Source organism: Grampus griseus, assembly GCF_964374135.1.
Source record: "Grampus griseus genome assembly, chromosome: 8".
Taxonomy (NCBI): domain Eukaryota; kingdom Metazoa; phylum Chordata; class Mammalia; order Artiodactyla; family Delphinidae; genus Grampus; species Grampus griseus.
Window position 1 is genome coordinate 68,384,739 of NC_139002.1, and position 21,834 is coordinate 68,406,572.

A 21,834-nucleotide genomic window follows, 5' to 3' on the forward strand; every position below is an offset into this window, starting at 1 on the left:
GACAGTAAATCAAAACTTATTGGGGTTGTAAATTTAAAGAAAACATGTAAATATTCTCTTTTAAAGTTAAACTCTTATTTCATTGGCTTTTAGGTGGTGCTGGCTAGAGTGCATGCTTTTGGACCCAAGCTTAACTTTTCAAATGTGGAATGCTAGGCCTTCATTGGTAAGTTTGTTTGATGCCTTCTTACCAAATTATGCTGTCAAGGATTGGTATTTGGAATGAAGGGCAAGGTAGTTATCATTGGTGCTGCTCTGTGAAGGGTACCAAGCCTGGACCCTAGAGAAGCCTACAGTATAGGTGGAAAAGATCCACAGGAGAAGTGGATCCCACTGTAGGTTTCTGCAGTAGGTGCAGAGGGAGAAGCCAGAGGAGAAACACCCAGGGGTGCAAGGGATGGACGCAGCTGGCCTCACAGAGAGGTGCAGCTTTGGCTGCATTTTGAAGGATGGACCAGTCCGGGGGGGAGTGAAATAAGCTTTTCAGGCTTGAGAAGGTGGGTGTAAGATGTAAAGAAAGTGGGCTCAGCAGAAGACCCACAGGAACAAAAACTTCATCCAAAGGAGTGGTGAGTAAGAACTTCTTCAGGATCTGCTGGTGGTTGATTATTCTATTCTAGACCAGGGTCAGCAAATTTTTCCTGTAAAGGATCAGATGGTAAATATTTTTGGCTTCCTAGGCCATATGGTTTCTGTCATAGCTACTCAACTCTGCCATTATAGTGGGAAAGCAGCCATAGTTAATATGTGTATGACGGTGTGGCTGTGTTCCAAAAAAGCTTTATTTACAGAAACAGGTCGTGGGCCGGATTTGGCCTGTGGGCTATAGTTTGCCCACTCCTTTTCTAGACCCTGAATGCTGTGCTGGGCTAAGGCACTTGGACTTTGTCCTGAAGGCAGTGGGAAGCCATTGAAGTTATTTGGGGCAAAGAAGTGAAATGGCCGAAGTAACAAGTTAGGAGCATTCATCTGATAGCTGGACAAGAAGCATGGGTCCTGTTCCAAGGCAGCAGTAGCAATCCAGGTGTGAGGTCATGTGGTTAACAGTGCTTAAAATGGAGAAAAGGTCCAATAGGAGAGATATTGCAAAGGAAGAATGGTAGGATTTATGGTCTTCTTAGACTTTAAAGACAGGAGCCAAAGAAGATGAAAGTTTAAACTTGATAGTTCACAATGGTAACATTGACAGAAATGTGGCTATTGGGGATGGAGAAGGGTAGTTGATGCGTCCAGTTGTTGATACACTGAATTTGAGATGGTACTGATTCATCCACAGGATATGTCTAGTAGGCAATTAGAAATTCAGGGCTGGGGACTTCCCAGGCAGTCCAGTGGTTAAGACTTCACCTTCCAATGCAGCGGGTGCGGGTTTGATCCCTGCTTGAGGAGCTAAGATCCCACATGCCTTGTGGCCAAAATACCAAAACATAAAACAGAAGCATTATTGTAACAAATTCAATAAAGACTTTAAAAATTGTCCACATCGGGACTTCCCTGGTGGCACTGTAGTTAAGAACCTGCCTGCCAGTGCTGGGGACACGGGTTTGATCCCTGGTCCGGGAAGATCCCACATGCTGCGGAGCAATTAAACCCGTGTGCCACAACTACTGAGCCTGCACTCTAGAGCCCGCGAGCCACAACTACTGAGCCCATGAGCCACAACTACTGAAGCTCACGTGCCTAGAGCCCGTGCTCTGCAACAAGAGAAGCCACTGTGATGAGTAGTCCCCACTCACCACATCTAGAGAAAGCCCATGCGCAGCAACGAAGACCCAGCGCAGCCAAAAATAAATAAATAAATTTATTTATTTATTTTAAAAAATGGTCCACATCAAAAAAAATCTTTAAAAAAAAAAGAAATGCAGGGCTGAAGCCAGGGCTGGGAAGGGTAGGTCTAGAGGTGTAGAACAGAAACCATAGGATTAATAAGTTCTCCCCGTGATGAGCAGAGGGCTGAAGGAGAGAGTCCCAGGAAGGGAGGAGGATGGGACAGCAGAGACCACAGAGAAGGGACCTGAGGGAAGGCTGCCGAATTGGTGACAAGGTGGCTACCGCTGGCCTTGAGAATGAGATGTAGGGAGGGGGGAAGGGGGGAGGAAGCCAGGTTGCACAGGGTCCATCATAAATGACGGGTAAAGAATCAGATACATTAGTAAAAGTGACCACTTACGGAGAGTTTGGATGGTAAAAGAACGGAGACACAAAGATTTCAGCGTCTGCATGCCAAAATAACCCTTTCTTTAGCTTTGAGGCAAGCAAAGCAAGCCACGACCAGTTCTCTTGTCCGTCTCTGGAGCCAAGTGTGTTTGGGAGTTTGTGTGTACCTTGGGCTTGTGATTGCGTTCTTATGCTTTCTTTGAGGTGTGGTGTTCTGAGCTCTGTCATAACTTGCACCAACGGAATCTAGCCCATGTTTGGACCCTTGCCATGAGACAAGATGTGATCTGTTGGGGAAATAGTTGCATTTGCCTGAGTTGGAGGAGAAAATAGGGTAGAGCAAGAAACGGAAATTAAACTCCTTACTGCAGAGTCTGCCCAAGTATGGGAATTTGCGATAATTCCTCAAGTCGCTCAACTAGATAGCAATTTATGTGCCAAGCATTTCGAGTGTATGTTCCTTGGTTTGAATTCTGAGTAGTCTTTGGGTCGGTTTTTGCAAATATAGCAGTTAGAGATGGAGTCATAAAAGCAACAGGTGGAACTGGTTTGGAGCCTCCGTTTAGTGAAGTCTCACTATATCCCAGGCATAGTGCCGAGTACTCTGTAGGTATCATTTTATTTCATCTTTGCAACCACCTGTGAAAGAGGAATTAGTGTTCCCACTTCAGCAATAAGGAAATTAAATCACAAGAGGTTGCCTGAGGTTACAAGGGATTTGAACCCAGACCTATCTGACCCCCTTAGTTTAGGCCACTTTCTGTTTTCTCCCACCTGGGTGTGGAATTTCTCCTCTAACTTACATAGAAGGACTGGAGACAGAATGAGTTCTTAAGGTTAAATATTCAGAGGCTGTGGTGGGTATTTCTGCTCCTTAGGAGTCTATTAAAAGTGTGGAAGCAGTATGGGATCCTTGGGGGAGACTAAGGCCAAACTTCAAACACTAACTGTTTCCCCTGCTGAAATTTTCATTTAGTTGCAGAAGGTGGCAGGTTTGGGCTTGGAAAGGAAATCTCACTAGAAGGCATGACAGTCAGATTCCAGTCCTAGCTCTAAGGCAGTTATAATCTACTTTTTGTTTAAATACTTGTATCTCTCTCTGCTCACCTCCAACTTCAAGGTCCGAGGCCAGGGTCCTGCGTTGACTTGTTTCCCACCGTACCCCCAGCATCCAGCCTGGTATCAGGCGTGTAGCATGTGCTGATAGAATATTTGTTGTTTCTAGTGAGCCAGGCAACTTGGAGCAAGGAGCTTCACCTCTGTGTGCCAGGCACTGCTGTCGGCACTGCAGTTTTGCAGGTGACACAGGACAGGTTCTGTCCTCGTGAGGCAGATGAGCCAGCAGGGGAGACAGACAGAATAGACAGGTGAGATGTGCAGTCTGAGGTCAGGCAGGCAGGATAATCCTCTGAAAAAAGTCATAATAATGCACTTTGGGGTGACTGCACATATGTCGTCTAAGCTGTCCACTCTGTTTTAATTCTTTTGCTTGGCTGTGGTTGCTAACACCCAGCTAACTGCTCCCCGCAGCGAGAGCTCCCTCCTGGGGCCAGAGCAGCCTCCTACCTCTGGCAGGGCTGAGCGCTCCCCTCCTGGCCCCTCTCCTCTGCTCACCCTCCTGTCTGGCCTGCCACCCCCTGGTTCTCCTCCAACTCCGTAGACCTCGACTCCGCAGCTTGCTGTGCCGGTTCTCTTTTCTCTACCTTTAGCTTAATAAGGTTTTGCTTGATCCCTTTCTGGTCAGTCCCAGTATTCTTCCCCGGTGAGCTCATCCACTGTTCACCTCTCTCCTGAAGTCACCCAGATCTGCAGATCCAGCCCAGAACCTCTGCCCAGCCCTCCTTCCTAGCTCCTATCCTGTGGGCACCTCCAACTCAGCCCTCGCCTGGTACCCAGTGTGTCTGTCTCCCTGTGGTGCCTGCCTGGGGTGGGACTGCACCCCCTCAGTCATGTCGACTGCAGGAGTCACCCTTGGCTTTGTCCTTTCCCTCAACTGTCGTCTTCCATTGGCTACCTTTTCTGGAAGAGCCCGTGTTCTAATTTGTCACTCCCTGCCCACCCCTTCGTTTAGGACTCCTCATTTGGATTGTTTCAGCAGCCTCTTGGTTGGTCTCCCCGGGCACACTTTTGTCCTCCTTCAGTCCACCTCCACTTCCTAGCAGCATGATGTTTCTAACTCACACATCTATCATGGCTTTCTCCTGCTTAAAATTCTCCAGGGGCTCCTCATTGCTTATAGAATAGAGCTTAAACCCCCACAGCGGGCCTGCAGTCTTTTCATAACTGGCCTTTGGCCACCTTCCCTATTTCACTTTTTCCCTAACCCGTATTTCTCACATCAGCCCGGCCTTTCAACAGCCATCACTTCCTGGTGCCTTTGCCAGAACTGGGCCCTTTCCTGGGAATGACCCACCCCCTGCTCCCCATTTCACTAACTCGGGTCAAGTTTCTGATTTTCTGGACACCTTCCTTCCCCACCCTGCACTTCTCTGTGACCTGGAGGTGACCTTCCTCCTGGCTTCCAGAACACCCTGCATCTCTCTCTCTTCCAAAACATTTATTGGCGTAACTGTTGATTTACTATCTGTTATGCTCAGTAAACTGAGCTCCTTAAGGGTGGGGAACACACATACACACACACACACATGCACACACACATCTCTGGGTTCTCGGTGCCAGCACTATGTACCTGGTTCAGGAAGTGTTTGTTGAAAGAGTGAGGATAGCAAAGTCTGTTTGCGCAGCCAGACAACAGATTTATAACGTGATCAAATGTATTTGAAACTGGAGGTTCATTGGCTATTGAGTTGGGTGGGGCCTCCTTGCTTCTCAGTTTTGTTGGCAGGATAGGTTGTTGTGGGCCTGGGTTTGTGGTTGCCTATTGCATATCTCAGCCTACTGAGGCCTCGGGAATATATCTTCTCTATATTCTTTGCCCCTGACTTTTTTATTTTTAACTCCCGTTGTTGATGGGATAGTAAAGCAATGCAAAGTGAAAAATAGTCCATCAAGGAATGCTGAGGAGTAAGGTCCACCCAACTTCCTGGATGAATCCCAAGTTTCCTAAATTAGCCAAAATAATGATTCTTGCTAACCACTGACAGCTTCTCCCTTTCACATTCAAGCTGAGAGTGCTTTTCTGGCTGGGGGATGAGGATAGCTGGTGGTCCTTTGTGGAGGTGCCCGACGGCATCTTTATCTTCATTTGGAACCTTGTAAAGTCCTCAGTGAATACTGAGGAGTAGCAAATAGGAAGAGGCTCTGAGCACAGGGATGCCAGGTCTGTGTCTGTATTTACCATGGGAGCTGCTGTGATGCACCTAGGTGCTAGGCTGGTACCTTCTCATGTTTTCATGTGGGGCTTTCAGTTTGATGCTGTTGCCTCTCCTTCACTTCCTGGTTCTGCCACAGAACTGGGAAATTGTGCGGAGAATGCAGGTTTTCTTTGGGGGTTCACAGTTATCTGGGAAGGCTTCCTTGAAGCAGAAGCCATTTTCAACACAGACGTGTCCTACTGACCAGGGTGCTCCAGCGGGCACTTGGGGCTGCTTTTCTTGCCTGGAAATACTGATGATGCTGCTGCTTTCCCTTTCAGGGACTTTCCAGAAGCTCTTCCCTCAGCATGGAATGCATTTTCCTTCTGCTTTGCCTGGTTCATGCCCATTCAGCCTTCAGATATCAGCTGATTTGCTTCTTCTTGGGAGGCCTTCCCTGACCTTGATAAGAAACCTAGGTCTTATCATCACCATTACTGTTATCACTTTATACTGCTTATTGATTGCTCACAATGGGGCAGACATTGTCAAAGTGCTTGGTGGGTAACCACTTAGTATTAGGGCCTCAGTATGTGTTGGCTGAGGTCAGGGTTATCATTATTACCCCAAAGATACCTTTCAAGGAAACTGAGGCCCAGATCAGTTGTGGGCATGCGAGCAGGGTTTGTCCCCAGGTGCCTGACTGGGTCTGTGCTTCTGCCCATTCTTCTCTACTCTGCAGGCCCCTCTGCCAGGCCTTCAGCAGCCCATCCTCCCACTCATTTCAGCACTCACCCCAGAGGCCATTTTACGTTTGTTTGTGTGGTTATAGATGAATGAATGTTCATTCTCCCGCTGGGCAGCCTGGTAAGCCCCAGGACGGCAGGAGCCTGACCTCTAGGCAGGCACTCAGGGCAGAGTTGACCGACAGCCTGCCTGCCTAGACAGCCGCTCACCCGCTGGATCTCCTTGCCCCTTGCATCACAAGAGTCTGGGCTGTGAACGTGAACTCCCTGGGGGGTCCCCACAGTTTAGCCTGCACCCTCCCCTCCTGTTTCCGTGTCAGAGCTAGTGGCGCTAAGGAAGCATCTGTCCCTAGCTGGGTCTGTCCCTCTGCCTTTCCTCCACCTGTGAACCCGTCCTCATCCTTTTATAAAGAAGTCGACCCCTTTCTTCCCCCAGGACAGAGCCCTCACCTGTCCTCTGCTCCTCTGGACCTGCACACGCTTGGGATGGCTCTGACCACAATGGGCCATCCTGACCTGTGTTCCTGTCCTCCTTGTCCTTCTGCAGCTGCTCGGGACCATCCCTGGTGTGGCCTCTGTGACCGGGCAGTGTCTTGTATAGTCAGGGCTGAGGGGGCCACAGAGGGGGTAAGAGGACCGAAGTTACTACCCTAAGAGCAGTTGCACCATGATTCTGAGTGTGTGGGGTGTACCTGTGCTGGTGAGTATGTATGGGGGGGGGTGTGTTTCTTGCTCGATGTTTTTACTTGCATAATTTATCCTCGTGCACATTAGAGACCATGCCTCCTTCTCTCAGGGGTCTAATGTAGGGCTCTGAATAATAGATATTTCAGAGCTGTTGGCTAAACAGATCTTTCCTCCTCTCTCTAGCTGAAGGCGCCTCCCCTCGCCCCCATCCCCACTTTGGTACCTCTCCGACCATTTCATAGGGTTGTTGTGACTATCAGGACCCCCTTCCCAGACCCCATTCAGACAGCAGTGATGTGAAAGCCCCATCTAGACCTTGGCAGGCTGGCAGGGCGCCAGGCTACATTGCCCAAGCTGGCAGCAGGGAGGCCCGGTCCCCCAGGGGCACCTCACCAGGCCTCCGGGGCCCGGCTGGCTGAGCTCTGAGAGATTCACACTGGTTTTGAGTGGGAAAAATAAAAAATGGTTTCTGACCAAGTGGGGAAAGTGGGCATGGGCAGGGGCGGGGTGGGGAGCAGGAGGACGCTAGCCACGGCTTCCGGCTTCCTTACATCTTTTTTTTTTTTTTTTTTTTTGGCGGTACGCGGGCCTCTCACTGTTGTGGCCTCTCCCGCTGCGGAGCACAGGCTCCGGACGTGCAGGCTCAGCGGCCATGGCTCACGGGCCCAGCCGCTCTGCGGCATGTGGGATCTTCCCGGACCGGGGCACGAACCCGTGTCCCCTGCATCGGCAGGCGGACTCTCAACCACTGCGCCACCAGGGAAGCCCCTGGCTTCCTTACATTTGCTGGAAACAAACTGAGATCACCCTACAGCCTCTGGGACACCCAGCACAATGGTCTCAGGCCCTGGAAGCAGACCTGCTTCACAGTGTTGGCTCTGCACCTACTAGTGGTGGGGCTTAAGACAGATGACCCACACTCTCTAAGCCTCAGTTTTCTCACCTGTATAACAGGATGATGATCATAGTAATCACCTCTGTGAGGTTCTTGTGAGGGTGAAATGAAAACACGCTTAGCACTGTACACGGTGTGTAGAAAATGCCAAATATTTGTTATCATTTGACTGTTGTTTTTGAAAAGTAGCATTGTCAATAATTGTAAGAAGACTTTGGACAGCATACAAAGTCTAAAATGCACAGGTAAAGGCTGTGAGCAGTAAATGAGATGGGTGTGTGGGAAAAGCACTTTGTGAATTGCAAATTGTGTGCAGATATTATTATTAGCACAAATAACTCTTTTATTGTTTTGGCTTTGAAAAAAATGACAGAGCACAATTTTATGATGTTGAGTCTAAGTTCTTTACTGGTTTTGGTTTTTGTTTTGGAGGGAGATTTGTCAGACAGGCCTTAATTGGAATCTTGACCAGAGGCTGTGTGACCCACGTTGGTGATCCCAGGTGCCCAATGTCTGACGAGCCCCTGGCGCAGAGGATCAGTTCTGTGGCTGCTCATATTATTTTAAATTTTTTATGATAAACTTTTAATACATAGTGGTATAGTAAGTTCTCGTAAGTCCATTGACAGTAAATTGTGGGCATTTGCTTAGGACAAATTCCTGAGAATTTGCTCAAGAAATTCTCACTCTCAGAGTTTTGTACCTAATATAGCTGAAGAAATGTAAGGAATTTATTCAGCGTTTGATGTAGACAAATACCACTGCTTTCTCAAGTATGTTAGAAATATTTTCTTAACATCAACTGCTTGCCTTTCTTGTGTTTATCTCCATCCCATACCATTTCATTGTCTCCTCCCATCCTTCCAAAAACGAAATCAAACAAAAATTTAAAATGTAGATACTTTTAGACAGAGGTTGAAAATTCTCTACTTATTGGCTGCATCTGGCCTGCAGATGTATTTTGTTAAGTGCTCACAATGTTTTAAAACCTTTAAGTTAGTGGGTAACATTTAAAAGTTGGTAGATATTATCTAGAAATCTGGATTTCCAGATCTTTACAAAAATCCGAAAGTCTAGCAGCGCTGGACCCTCATGGCGGTGATGAAGTATGGTGGGCCCTCTTATGGGGACTTGTTTCTCCAGTTGCCCGGCCCTGCCCAAGCCCTGCTCCTGTACATGGCCTGTAGGTAACTGAGTTTGTAATCTGTGCTAAATGTAACCAACATTTCTTAGACACTGTGCATCAGTTTAGAATTATTTTTACCGGCAACGTTGACCATAGAGAAGATTATTTCACTTGCTAAGTTTTCATTTTTATAAGCCAAGTAGCTATAGTGTTTTATTTAGGCTCTTTTGGGTTTAGTAGAATCACCTTCTCTCCTCCCTGTGAATTTTCCTCATTAATAATTTTGAAAGTCTTCAGCCAGACTTATAAGTCAGTGTAAAATGTTGGATAAGGCAGGAGATACATTTTGATTGCTTCTATTTAAGGGAGGTTGAACACAAGTGACCTGCTTTAATTCAGTAATTTATGATGTAAATTTGAACAATTGAAGATACTTAGTCGTTTTTAGCCATCTCATTGAAATAGTTGTAATTGGCAGAATCCTTATTGAAAGAGGAGTTTGGGATTCTTAACACTGGAGACCATCCCCATTTGTAGGCTTTCCTCAGGCAAGCCCATACCCCCTTCCAGCCTGTGAGCACACACAGAAATGGGGGCATATGCAGGAGGGGGGCGGTGCTGAGCCCCACAGTGTTTACTTTAGGGGAGTCCTTGAAAGCAATTTTTTAAATTACTATTATCCTATGAGCTTTAAAAAATTTTTTGCCATCATGAAAGAGTATACACTTGTAATAAATTTAGACAGCCCTGAAGAAGTGCATTAACATAAAGGAAGAAGGTCTTCTGTGACACCCGCCTCCCCACTCCCAACCTTCCCCTGAGATTGGCACTTTTTGGTGGGTATAGTCCTGGACTTTTTCATTTGCTTGTATCCCCTCAACTCCTACCTCCTTTGCCCTCCTGCCCAACATACACATTTTTACTTTTGTAGAAATAGACTCTCTCTATGCCTATAGTTCTGCAGTTTTCCTTTTTTTTTTAAGCTGTCAATTGTTATGGTTTTCTTTTCAAGTCCATATGTACAGATAAATGTACCTTATTATGTGTAACAGTTGTACTCCATGGTATGGGTGCATTTTAAGCTTATTTAATCATCCCTGTATTGGTAGACACCCAGGTTGTTGCCGATTTTTGCCATTGCAACCATTGCTGCTGGGGAAATTGTTACACCGACCTGTGAACTTCTGCATGAAATTTTTCTGCTCATAGACACCTGAAAGTGGGACTTTTGGCCTAAGTAGTTTGCCATCTAAAATTTGAATCAATATTGCCTAATCGCCCTCCAAAAAGGCTGTACCAGTTCATGCTCCTTTTAAGAGTATCCAATTATGGCTCCAATAATCTAGTTTTTTGCTTAACCATGCATGAGAAAAGTAAACTTTAAAAACTCACAAATATGCCATCAAAATGACACATTTGTCTTAGAAAAGCATTCAAAATATATAGCTATAGATTTAATTAAATGATTTTCATACCTAGTGATGGTTATCATCCTGCAAGGTGACAAAAATGTTCCCCAACTGTTGTTACCAATTTAATTATTAAATACTTATGTGAGGATTTCAGTTGTGCCAGGGAGCCTTTGGAAGAATAACAGCCAAATCACGGCTTCCTTTCCCACTGGTCCGCCAGGCCTGCCTTGTCTTTCCTTCCAAGGGCTGAGCCCTCAGGACGGAGGTCGGATCAGCATTTAAATGGGAGTGCCAGGCCTTGGGGAGGGGGAGACAGCAGAGATGTGGTGAAGTACCCGAGGATTCCCAGCATCCCCTCCTTACATATGAAGCCGTTTTACATTGACAGGTTCTTCCCACATGTGTTTTCTCATAGCATCCATATGACCTCCCTGGGAAGCAGGCACTCCCCTCTCCCCTCATTTATATCTGGAAACACTTAGGGTCAAAGGTCTGACTTAGTGAGTGTCACACAGATGGTCAGGGTCAGTGCACTGGACCCGGTGTTCTGACTCCAGATATGGCGGAGTCAGAGCCCTGTGAGGCTGAGTGGTAGTTTTTTGCCTATAGGACACCGTAGACGTTTCCTTTACTGAACTGGGGGCGGAGAAAGGAAAGGGAAGTGATATTCCCAGACTTCCTGTGTTCATTTTTTGTCCACAGCTTTCTCCTAGCAGTGCTAACATTTACAGTCATGTTCTCGAATATTTCCTTAGCCTTTGGGAGGGATCTGTGAATTCTTGACCAGGGGCCTTCACTGATCACAGGTGGTTGAGAACTGCTGACTATATCTCCTCCTTAAAAAGGACAGGTCTCAGGAGATGGTCAGCTTACTGCCTACTAACTGTGTGTAAAATTTTGAATTTCGTCTTCTCCAGAGACCTCTTTTCTGCCTCTCTGACCTTGTGTCTGGCTCTTGCTAACAGGTTACCCTGTATTGGCCAAAGCTCCTTAGCAGTAACCTCACTTGTGAGCCTGCAGGTAAATTTGATGCCCGGACCACTTATCCTTCCAGGATGCCGTCAGCTTCATTAGATCCAAGCAGGGGTCTGGTCTAGTGAAAACAGGGATCTGGAGTCAGGTAGAGCGGGTTCAAATCCCGGCCCCCTCGCTTTTACTACTAGCAGTGTGAACCTCTCACTGTTGACCTTATGTCTCTGAGCCTCAGTATCCTTTTCTACAAAATAGTGATAATGATTCTCTCATACAGGCATTTTGAGAAATACGTGAATGAAGATTTGAAAGCTGCCTCTCAGATGTTCAGTGCAGAATAGACACTTTATAAATGTGAGTCCTCTCTCATTTTCCTCTATAGGAAGAAGATTCTCCTCTGGGGATGCTCCAAACTGGTAGCTGCTGGCTGGGGATCCTGGGATCAGGGCAAGGCCTTTAAGAAATAAATGACAGGGTGTGGGCACAGTGTTCCAAGGACCTGGCCTTCGAGTCAGAGACTGTCGTTCCAGCTTCATCCTGCTGGTGACTCCCCGGTAACAGTGGGTAAACCTCATCCCCACTCCAGAGCTGCATTTCCTCAGTGTGACCTGGGGCTCAGGTGCTCCCTAACCATCCTGCTCGCTGCCGTAGGAGCTCCTGTGATGGAGCAGGACTTTGGAGTGTACTGGAAGGGATGCAGGCCTTGGTCTGAGGAAGACCTGAGTGTGGCTGGCTCCCGTACCTCCCAGGTCTGTGGCCTTGGGCACATCCACTAACCTCTCTGACACTTGTTGTCTGCATCTGTAAAGCAAGGCAAGTAGGACCCACTTCCAGGCTCACTGTCTGGACAACGGGAGTCCATGGGAACAAGGTCAGTTTCCTTCCCTGTGTCTCCGACTCTTGAGTGCTTTGGTTGGGGATTTGCCAGGGTTTCTGCAGAGGAAACCCAAAACACCTTCCCTAGGTGCAGTGCTCATCACACCTCCAGCACCCTGAGATTCTTGACTCTCGGATTTCTTGAAGTTCCTTTATGTGGTCGAGAAACTCCTCAAAGGAAGCGTACAGCCCACTGAGCTTTGCTGGTGCCTCCGTGACAGCGCCTTCCTTTCTTGCCCTGTCTCGGCTGCAGACAGCAGCTGCAGCGTGAGTCAGTTGCTTGTGTATAAATTCTTCTGCATCTCTCTGCAGAGAGAACTCCATTCATTTAGCCAGTGTTCGCTATGCCCAGGCCTCATGCGAGGAGGTGGGATATGGAGAGGAATTGACTCACAGCCACTGCTCGCAAGAGCTCACGGGGGGAAAGGTGCAAATAGACAGTATGACACACGAGCTGTGCTGTCACCCAGGCATGTCATAGGGTGCCATGGGAGAAGAGGACCGAGTGGCCTCTCCTGGGGACCCAGCACACAAGAGATGACTTTGAGCAAGTCTTTAGAGGTGAGGAGGAGTCCACACTGCAGAAGTCCAGGCAGAGTGAGCCAGGCAGCAGGAGCCACGGGGCAGAGGCCAGAGCCCTGAGGGAGGTAACACTGGCTATCTGTCTGGAGCTGGGGCACGGGGCGAGGACCCAAGTTGCCACGTCCTGGCGGTCATGTGCACACTGACGACCTTTTGGGACCTTTCTCCTGAGCCCCCAACTCACATACCCACTGCTCACCCAGCATCTACCCCTCAGTGTGTATGGGCATTCCAGACCCAACATAACTAAATAGAAGTCTTAGGCAGAAATGTGACCCTCCCCAGTCTCCCCCGTGTTATGTGGCCCCACCATTTACCTGGTTACCCAGGCCCAAAATGTAGGTTTCACCTTTGACCCTGCTCCTTCCCTCGCTCCTCACCTTGTGTGTTTACAATGTTGACAGCTGTTCTATCACAGTATATCCTGAAAGCCGCCACACCTCCCTCCCCTTGTCCAGAGGTCCCCTATCTCTCAACAGGTCTCCCTGCTTCCACTCTGGCCCCACTGTGAGCAGCCTCCCACACAAACAGAATGACCTTTATTTATTTATTTTTTCTAAGTATTTATTTATTTATTTGGTTGCACTGGGTCTTAGCTGTAGCAGGTGGGCTCCTTAGTTGTGGCTTGCCAGCTCCTTAGTTGCAGCAGGCAGGCTCCTTAGTTGTGGCTCGAGGCCTCCTTAGTTGTGGCATGCGAACTCTTAGTTGCAGCATGCATGTGGGATCTAGTTCCCCGACCAGGGATAGAACCCAGGGTCCCCGAATGGGGAGCTTCGAGTCTCAACCACTGCACCACCAGGGAAGTCCCCCAGAATGACCTTCTAAAAAGTAAATAAGATCACAGCACTCCCCTGCTCAAAACACTCCAGTGGCTTCCTAGCATCCTTGGAGTAGAATCTGAACTCCCTGCCCTGTCCTTCCTGCCCCTCCTAGTTCTCTGGTCTCATCTCTTAGCACTCTCTGCTTTGCTCACTCCAGTCCAGCCCCTGTGTCTTTCTTGCTGTTCCTCTTTCTTGCCTCAGGGCCTTTCCACTTGCTGTTTTCTGCCTGGATTACTCTTCCCCAGCAATCCTCCCTTCACTCTGTTCTGGTCTGTGTTCAAGTGGTCTTTCCTCTATTTAAAAGGCACTGTCCTACCCCACCCCTTACACCATCACTCTGTTCTCTTACTCTGCTTTATTTTTCTTCATTAGCACCTGATTTTATATTATATATTTATTTGTATTCTTTATCCTTTGTCTTACCTAGAATGTAAATCCATGAGGATGAGCCCTTGTCTTAATCTGTCTCATTCACCACTCTATCTCCAGGGCCCAAAACAGAGCCTGGTACACAGTAGGTGATCATCACACATTAGGTTGGTAATGAAAAATATGAATGAATGAATGCAATTTAAGGCTTTGGTGTTTATTCCATGGGCAGTGCGAATCTAGTAGACACCTTTCAGGAGGTGAGTGACGTGGTCAGCACTTTTATTTTAGAAAGCCAGCTGGTGGCAGTGTGGAGGCTGGACTGTAGGAGGCGGCAGCAGGACTAGTTAGAGGGAGATAAAATGGTCCAGGAAATTGATGCTGAGCCCTATGTAGAGCTGTAGAGAGGAAAAGAGGGGACTGAGGACAGGTTTTGAAGACCTTTGAGTATCTTTGGTTCCTATTGGAATAACTTGGTATAGCAATTCTTTTAAAAGAAAAACAAGAGGGGACTAGCTGGTCTGGAGAGAGGCTGGTGACACTCTGTCATGTTTCTCTCCCCAAGCAAATGTCACACCCCAGATGCACATCCCCTGCAGTGCAGTTATTATCTCTCTGAGGAGTGACTCTGCTGTTCCTAGACTCCCCGTTCAGTCTTCCACTAAGAAAGTAGTCAAGATGGTATCAGTGAGTCTGATTCTTCTTCCTACAGATGGGTCCCTGATGTTATACACTACAAGCCACACTAAGTCATTGGTTCTTTCTTGCAATGAGTACATTTCTTCATATTTAACTCCAAGGGAGACTCGCTCTAACAAATTCTCTTTTTCTTTAAGAATGACTAGGCTCTGCTCAAGTTCCGCGTGGGGTTTACTGATAACCTGGGGGCTAGGCATCTCCTTTATCACAAACATGCACAGGAACTCTTATCCTCTCCTCGGTGTCGGGGAGTCAGAAAGGACAGTGGGCCTGCATTCCTAGCCCAGGCATAGCCATGCTGTCTGGCACTGCCTCTTGAGAACTTTCTTCTTGAACTTGAATTATTCCTTCCTCCCCAAATCCCCAATCCTCCCCACATTTTGATGCAAAGCCTTTCATCTCTGAGTAGACATGTTCTTACCCATCTTGCTGAGGTGTTCCCTCTCTGTCCCTAAGGGGGAGTAGGTCATCCCAGGCCCCTAAGCCTTGGCCCAAAGTTCCTAATCCTGTTTGCCGAGCCCTGTGGTGTGAGATGCTGTCCCATCTGTGTAGCCAGATGCCCGCCTACCACGTCTCCCTCTCTCTTCCAAAGGTCCAGATGTCGTAGGAATGACACTAATAGCTACACTGTAAAGCTTCCTGTGTGCCAGGTACTGTGTTAAACCCTCCACATGCATTCTGTCTAATCCTTCCCACCCTGCAGGGGTGAGTATTATTGTCTTTTTCACAGATGAGGAAGCTGAGGCTTGGCAGTGCAGTGAGGCTTAGTAGTTACGAGCCTGGGCTGAGAGTCAAACAGACTTGGGTTTGCATCCCCCCTAGCTGTGGAGCTTGGGAATGCTACTTAACCTTCTTAACCTTCCTTTTCCAGATGTAGAAAATGGAGATAATATGGAGAGTATTCACAGGGTTGCTGTGAAAAATTAAATAAAATAACATGTTATTTCATAAGTACTTGCTTACTAAATGCTAGACTTTGTGCTGTCAGTAAATAATAGCTCATCGTAGATACTGCTTTCATCAGCAGCACCGTCATCATCCCCATCCCAAAGCTACATGACTAGCATGTAGATGGAGCCAGGATTGGAACCTCACCCTGCCTGGCTCCAAAGCCCACGTTCTTCCCCCGTCCCACACTGTTGCTCCCAAGTTAATCTTGCCTAAGACTTTCTGGTCCCTAAGTTTACTCTCGGTCGTCTTGGTTGTGCTGTTTGTCCCTGTGTGGGCAGTGGGCTCGAGCTAAGGCGTAAAAGATCTTCGGTCTCTTCCAGCCCAGTGACCTCTTTCCAGTCATTGACTGGGCAGTCCTCAGTGGCTGGGCTCTTCAGGCAACAGCTTGGACAATTTTCCCTGATCGTCAGTGTCATCTCATCCGCTGTGAAAGCCAGAGGCATGGCGGGGGTGGGGGTGGGGGGCTTCCTGTATTGTTGTTTATATCAGGAGGATTATCCAGAGAAAACAGGCACGGCAAAGATAGGGCTGGTGAGTGTTCCTATCATTTGGGGTCACAGATCACTTTGTGAATCTGGTGAAATGTATGGAGCCTCTCTCCCGAAAAATGCCATGATAAGCCCAATATTTTCTCCGCAGCCCGCCCAGGGGTCCTGGCTGAGAAACTGAGACCAAGTAGGTTAATTCACATGCTCTTTTATCCTCCTGCTGTTCCTCATTCACAACCGTGGAGGGCGTCTGTTTCTGTAGGATGTTTGTATTCGAGGGCTATTGGGCCATCCTGGTAGCAGTTGGAAATACCTGTTTTACTGATATGATTTGCCATTTTCATTTCTTCCCCATATTTGAGAAATGTATCCACACATTAGAACTGGCCTAGTCTTTTTGATGAGACTGACCTACTGATGTGCACATAAATTCAAGCCATGACTGCATCTAGGAGACCAACTGGAGAGGTTTTTTGGCCCCAAATATCAGACTTATAAGAATTTTATTGTGATATATAGATTATAAAGGTGCATAAGCTTAGCTTCAGTAGGGTTTAGTGGTTTAAATTCAGGTAAATGTAAATCTCTACTTTTTTTTAAATATATAAATTTATTTATTTATTTATTGGCTGTGTTGGGTCTTCGTTGCTGCGCGCCAGCTTTCTCTAGTTGCGGCGAGCGGGGGCTACTCTTCGTTGTGGTGCACGGGCTTCTCATTGCGGTGGCTTCTCTTGTTGTGGAGCACCAGCTCTAGGCGTGCGGGCTCAGTAATTGTGGCACTCAGGCTCATAGCTGTGGCTCGCGGGCTCTAGAGCGCAGGCTCAGTAGTTGTGGCGCACAGGCTTAGTTGCTCTGCGGCATGTGGGATCTTCCCGGACCAGGGCTCAAACGTGTCCCCTGCATTGGCAGGCGGATTCTTAACCACTGCACCACCAGGGAAGTCCCTCTACTTTTTAACTTACGTTTTTTGTTTTGAAATTTTAGTCTTAAAAAGTATGCTTCCTCCCCTTTTCTTTTTTCTCATTCCAGTTTTCAAGGTATGGGTCTGGGAGAAGGCAGATTCCAAGCACCTTAACTCTTTAGTCTTCTAACTTGCTTGTCGGCATCTCCTTAGAGCCTTTCCAGCAAAGCATGGAATGGGCCTGCTGTTTGTAACAGGAATCATGGGGTTGCTTCTGATGCCCGCTCCCCTCCCTGTCCATCCTTTGGGTCTTCACAGAAAGACAAGAACAAACCTTCCACAAAGGAGGCCCCCGAATTTCTCCTCCTGCTCGGGCTACAGTGCCAGTGCCCTCTGCAGCTAGAAGAGGGACTTGGATTTTGGGCACAGGAACTAAATTCATCACATATTAGATCATTTAATATAAAGCTTTTTCTGATGCGTAGTTTTTTCTTTAAAGTTTTTCTTTTTTTCTTTTTCTAAATTATAAAAGCAACAGATGCTCACTTTAAAGCCAGGATTAGAACTCTTCACGCCTGGCTTGGAATTCCAGCTCCATCAACTCGTTAGATGTGCAGGCCTGGGAAAGCACATACCCTCCTTGAAGGCTTGATTTTCTCCTTGTGCAGGAGAGAATAATTTCACCTCCTAACATCGTTGCGAGGATTCAGGGAGATTGGTACATGGGATGCGCTTGCAGAGGTTTGGCATGGATTCTTTTCCTCAGTGACTGTTTATTCAGCACCCACTCTGAGCCAGTCAGCGTCCTAGTTGCTCTGGAAACACTCAAGAACAAGACAGAGGGGATCTCTCTGCTCTTCTGAAACTCACATTCTAATCAGAGGAGACACAAAGAAACAATTTCAGAAATTAGGAAGCTAGAACCCCCAGGTGGGGTACAAGCCATAGGAAGGGCCACTTTAGGTCAATGCCAGGGGGGACCTTGCGGGGGAGGCTTGGTACTATGTGACCCCCTAGACCCCAGGTTTTCCAGGACACCCGCTGTTAACAATTCTGCCCTCTAAGGGTAGGTCCCAGTTTTAAGTCTGGATACTCTGACCACTGAGCACGTGTCGGTTCTCAGTTAGGTGGTGCTTGTTCACTAACTGGCTCCCCATTCCGAGTATGAGCTCCGGGGCTGGGAGCCAAGTCCCGGGCCTTTTGAAGGCCTCCTGGCGAGCTGGAGAAGTGCTGCTTCCCGCTCACCCAGTGGAGCTGACACTGAATGAAGAGCCTCCATGTCAGGAGGGAGGGTCATCGGTTTCTAGCCAGAGCCCATTTTGCTCCAGTGCTGCTTGGAGCAATTTCTCTCTCAGGGAGGTTCTGGCACGCTGCACTCCCCTGATTCTCCACATGCAGTTTTTAAAGGGCTTGTGGAGACCATGTGAAAGCTGGGGCCATCCAACCTGTACGTTGGCATTTGGACCACAGAACTGTCAGCCCAACACTCCACGCCATCTGCATCGCCCCTCTCAGGGTATAGTATGCATTTTTAAATGACCATTTCAGCCTCTGCATTGGGCAACAGTGACCCAAACCGATTGGTGAGTGAGGCTGCTGAGCAGAAGGGCAAGCTGCCTCTGACTCACCTGTCACATTCATTGCTGACCTACTTTTGTTTGACCTTGATTTGCTCGCTGCAATTAAAGACATTGCTGTGAATGCACTTCTGCTGCTGATTTAAGTCTAATATGTGACAGCCCAGGATCTGAAACACACACATGACCCAGGCAGATGGATGGATGGATAGGTAGGTAGTTTTTCACTTACCTCTGAATTGTAATTCGATCACAAGGAAAAGGCTTAATTTCAAGGACATTGAGCAATTCTTTGAGACTAGATCGAGCAATTCTTTGAGACTAGATACGATGCCAAGGCAGCAGGCCTTGATTCCTTGCTACTGGGCAGCTTAATCAGGAAACGGCCTAGATGGCTGCCTTTCAAGTGGGTCCTTGCAGTAGCTTGGCAACTGGCACAGGGTCATAATTGGAAGAACTTGGCTCTGAGTGTCTGTGGGTGTTTACAGTGCACTATAGGGCAGGGCTTCGTTTATTTATAGAATATTGTGAGCAACAAGCAGCAGAAGGCTGAAAAGCCACTAAATCTCGATTTATTTTTAACAAATTCCATTTTCCCCCTCATCCCAGAAGGAGAACTGAGTTATTAAAAAACAGTAAAAAAAAATACATCATTGCAGAATATGCCATATCTAATTATGGGGTTGCCAGCGTCAGCCTGCAGCCACATTTTAAGGGCTTTGTAAATCAACCATCCATTCAATCTGTGAACTTATATGACTCCTATTCTTCTTTTAGATGTAGAAGGAAGTTATTGGCAAGTGAGTGCTATTCAGAAGTTCTACACTGTCTAAATTAGGAGATGGAGGGTATAAATATAGAATAGTGTACTTATGTTCTCAAAGGGAAATAAAATTATTCTTTGTTGTCCATCATACTTAGCCATCCAAGCGTACATCCCACCGCACTAAATACCCACTGTAGAGTTTTCACTCATCGCAATGGCGGATCCACGCCACTCACAGGAGCTGTATTGTGATATCTTGCTGAGCCAGACCCTGAGTAAATATTGCCCACATATGTCATGAAAAGACATGGATCTAACACTTTTGGGCCTTTGTTCTCATAGTGCATTAGAGCTGGATGAGACTTCAGAGAGCCTCTAGTTCAAGTACATCTTATTGTAGTTGGGGAAACTGAGGCCCAGAGAGTAGAGTGACTTGGGCCCCATGGTGAGTCACGGCAGAGCTGCGCTGGGGCCACAGTCTCTGTGCTTTTCTCTGATGGTCCCTGCTCTGCCAAGCTCGGAGCCAGTGAGTTAAACAGATCTGATTCCTGCCCTTCAGGGTTCACAGTCTCAGACAGGCAGACATCACGATGGTCAGTAATCACCATATGCATGAGTAAACCAAGTTATATGTGTGCAATAAACCAGCTAGTGAGTGGAGGAGATGATGGTAAAGTGGGGAATTGTAGAATCTGTGTGTTTGGATACCAAGGCAAAGGTAAAATCAGTTGCTCTCTGACCTACTTGGGAAAAGCTTTATAGATGCTGTGAAGTTTCTTTTTTTCTTTTTTTTTTTTTTGGCCATGCCATGCAGCATGCGGGATCTTAGTTCCCCAACCAGGGATGGAACCTATGTCCCCTGCATTGAGAGCACGGAGTGTTAACCACTGGACCGCCAGGGAAGTCCCCATGCTGTGATAGGCGCAGCACATTTGCTGCATATTGCAGGAGGGAAAGTGCGGTGCAGCAGTGGGTGAAGGTAAATATAAATATTGAAGTTTTGGAGGAGCCTGGGAATGGGTCATTGGGGAGATCTCAAGGGAACACCCAAGGGAATGAAGGACTGGGTGCAGGCCAGGGGCAGGTGGTCTGAGTTCCTGGGATGCTCTGCCCTGTCCTGGGACAGCATGGGTTGGGGGGGAGGGCGGCATGAGTGCTGTTGTTCCCAGTCCTCTGACCGCCAGGTAGAAGGGTAATAACTGAGCACAGTGGTCTTCTTTTTTCTGACCCTCAGGATCCTTCTTTGCGCGGCCCTCTGGGCAGCCAGTATCGATGGACTAGAGCTGGCACGGAAGCTGGAACATGTGTCTCTTTCTTGCCCTGGGCCAATGCCCAGCACATGCCTGGGCTGGGTGGGATCTGGGTGTTAGTTCTTTCTGAGGCTGGGAGGGGACAGAGGGAGCTGAAGAAGCCTTTTCAAGGAAGGAAAGACTGTGGAAGCTTCTAGAGAAGACTCCTTTTACAGTGCTGGAGGCCAGTGGTTTTAAATTGAGGTTGTAGTGGGCAGCACAGAGACGAGTGAGTGAGAGAGGAGTGAGTGGGAGAGGAGAGGACGGATCACAGGCCGGAAGAAGCAGTGGGAGTTACTTACAGACAGACAAATGGGGAGGGAAGGACAATGATGTGCTGGGACTGAACCTACAACCGCAGGGGAGGAGGTCCGCGTGGGGAGGGAGGAATCGGCCACGGCAGACCCAGCGGCTAGGGGCCTGTGTTACTTAGGCTGGGCCTTTGGGTTACTGGGCACGTTCTTCTTTGAGCAGAGAGGGTCTGTCTTCCTGCCCAGTGAGCTCCTAGCCACCCTGGACAGTGGTTCTCAAACATGTTGCCAGGCGTTTCCAAGTGGCAAAGAATGAAATCAGTACATAGAACATCGCCAGTGTCACCTCCGTAATTTGTTATTTTTCCTTAATCTTTTGATACCTACTGCCACTCACCTGCTTTTGAGTTCTCAGAGTTGAGAATGTATAAATTAGCAGTTTCCACTACCTGGAAAATAGCTGATGAGCTTTAGTTTGGGAATTTCATACTTTTTCTCAGATTTGTATTGTAGTTTTAATACAGCCCAGTAATATTTTTGCTGATAAAATAAAAATTTTCATTTTTATAGTTTATAAAGGTAACACAGTTTCAAGATGGAGGATACCTCCTGGGTGTCCCACCTCTGAACCAGTTTTCAAGGAGCAGATTCTCCCCTTTCTCTGTCTTGTTTCCTGCTCCCGGCCATTTCACTGTGTCCCAGCACCTTTCTCTGTGTGCAGCTCAGCCCAGGAGACCAAGTAAACCCGGGTTGGGGGGTGTGTCAGTAAAAGGTTCAGTGGTAAAGAACATTGACACCTTCATCTGAGAAGAGGTTGGGAAGTTGCCTATGGACTAGGACGGCCCCAATTCTTCCTGTCCCAGTCCCAGCCCATGGTGTTAGCAGGCCTGATCACTTCATATTGTGTGTCCCCAGTAACGGTGGCGTTTGTAACTGATGCTGCCTTTAAATTCTCCCAAGTAAGGAAATGTTCATGGTTTGTTGCCACACCCCTGTCATTTCACTCTTTCTCTGA

The 21,834-nt window shown here is 47.6% G+C and overlaps 1 protein-coding gene across 5 annotated transcripts in view; it reads left to right on the plus strand.

Moving 5' to 3' along the window:
- BMAL1 (basic helix-loop-helix ARNT like 1) overlaps positions 1-21,834 on the plus strand; it is a 103,835-nt gene that overhangs the window by 30,699 nt on the left and 51,302 nt on the right. For 3 of the 5 annotated variants that reach the window (XM_082660302.1, XM_082660298.1, XM_082660301.1), the window contains exon 2: positions 94-166. The exons of 1 other annotated variant lie outside the window; for it this stretch is intronic. The gene's annotated coding sequence lies outside the window, so the exon portion shown is untranslated. Of the gene's footprint in view, positions 1-93; positions 167-11,588; positions 11,604-21,834 lie in introns of those variants that run through there. One more of the 5 variants, XM_082660300.1, reaches the window with a different exon arrangement.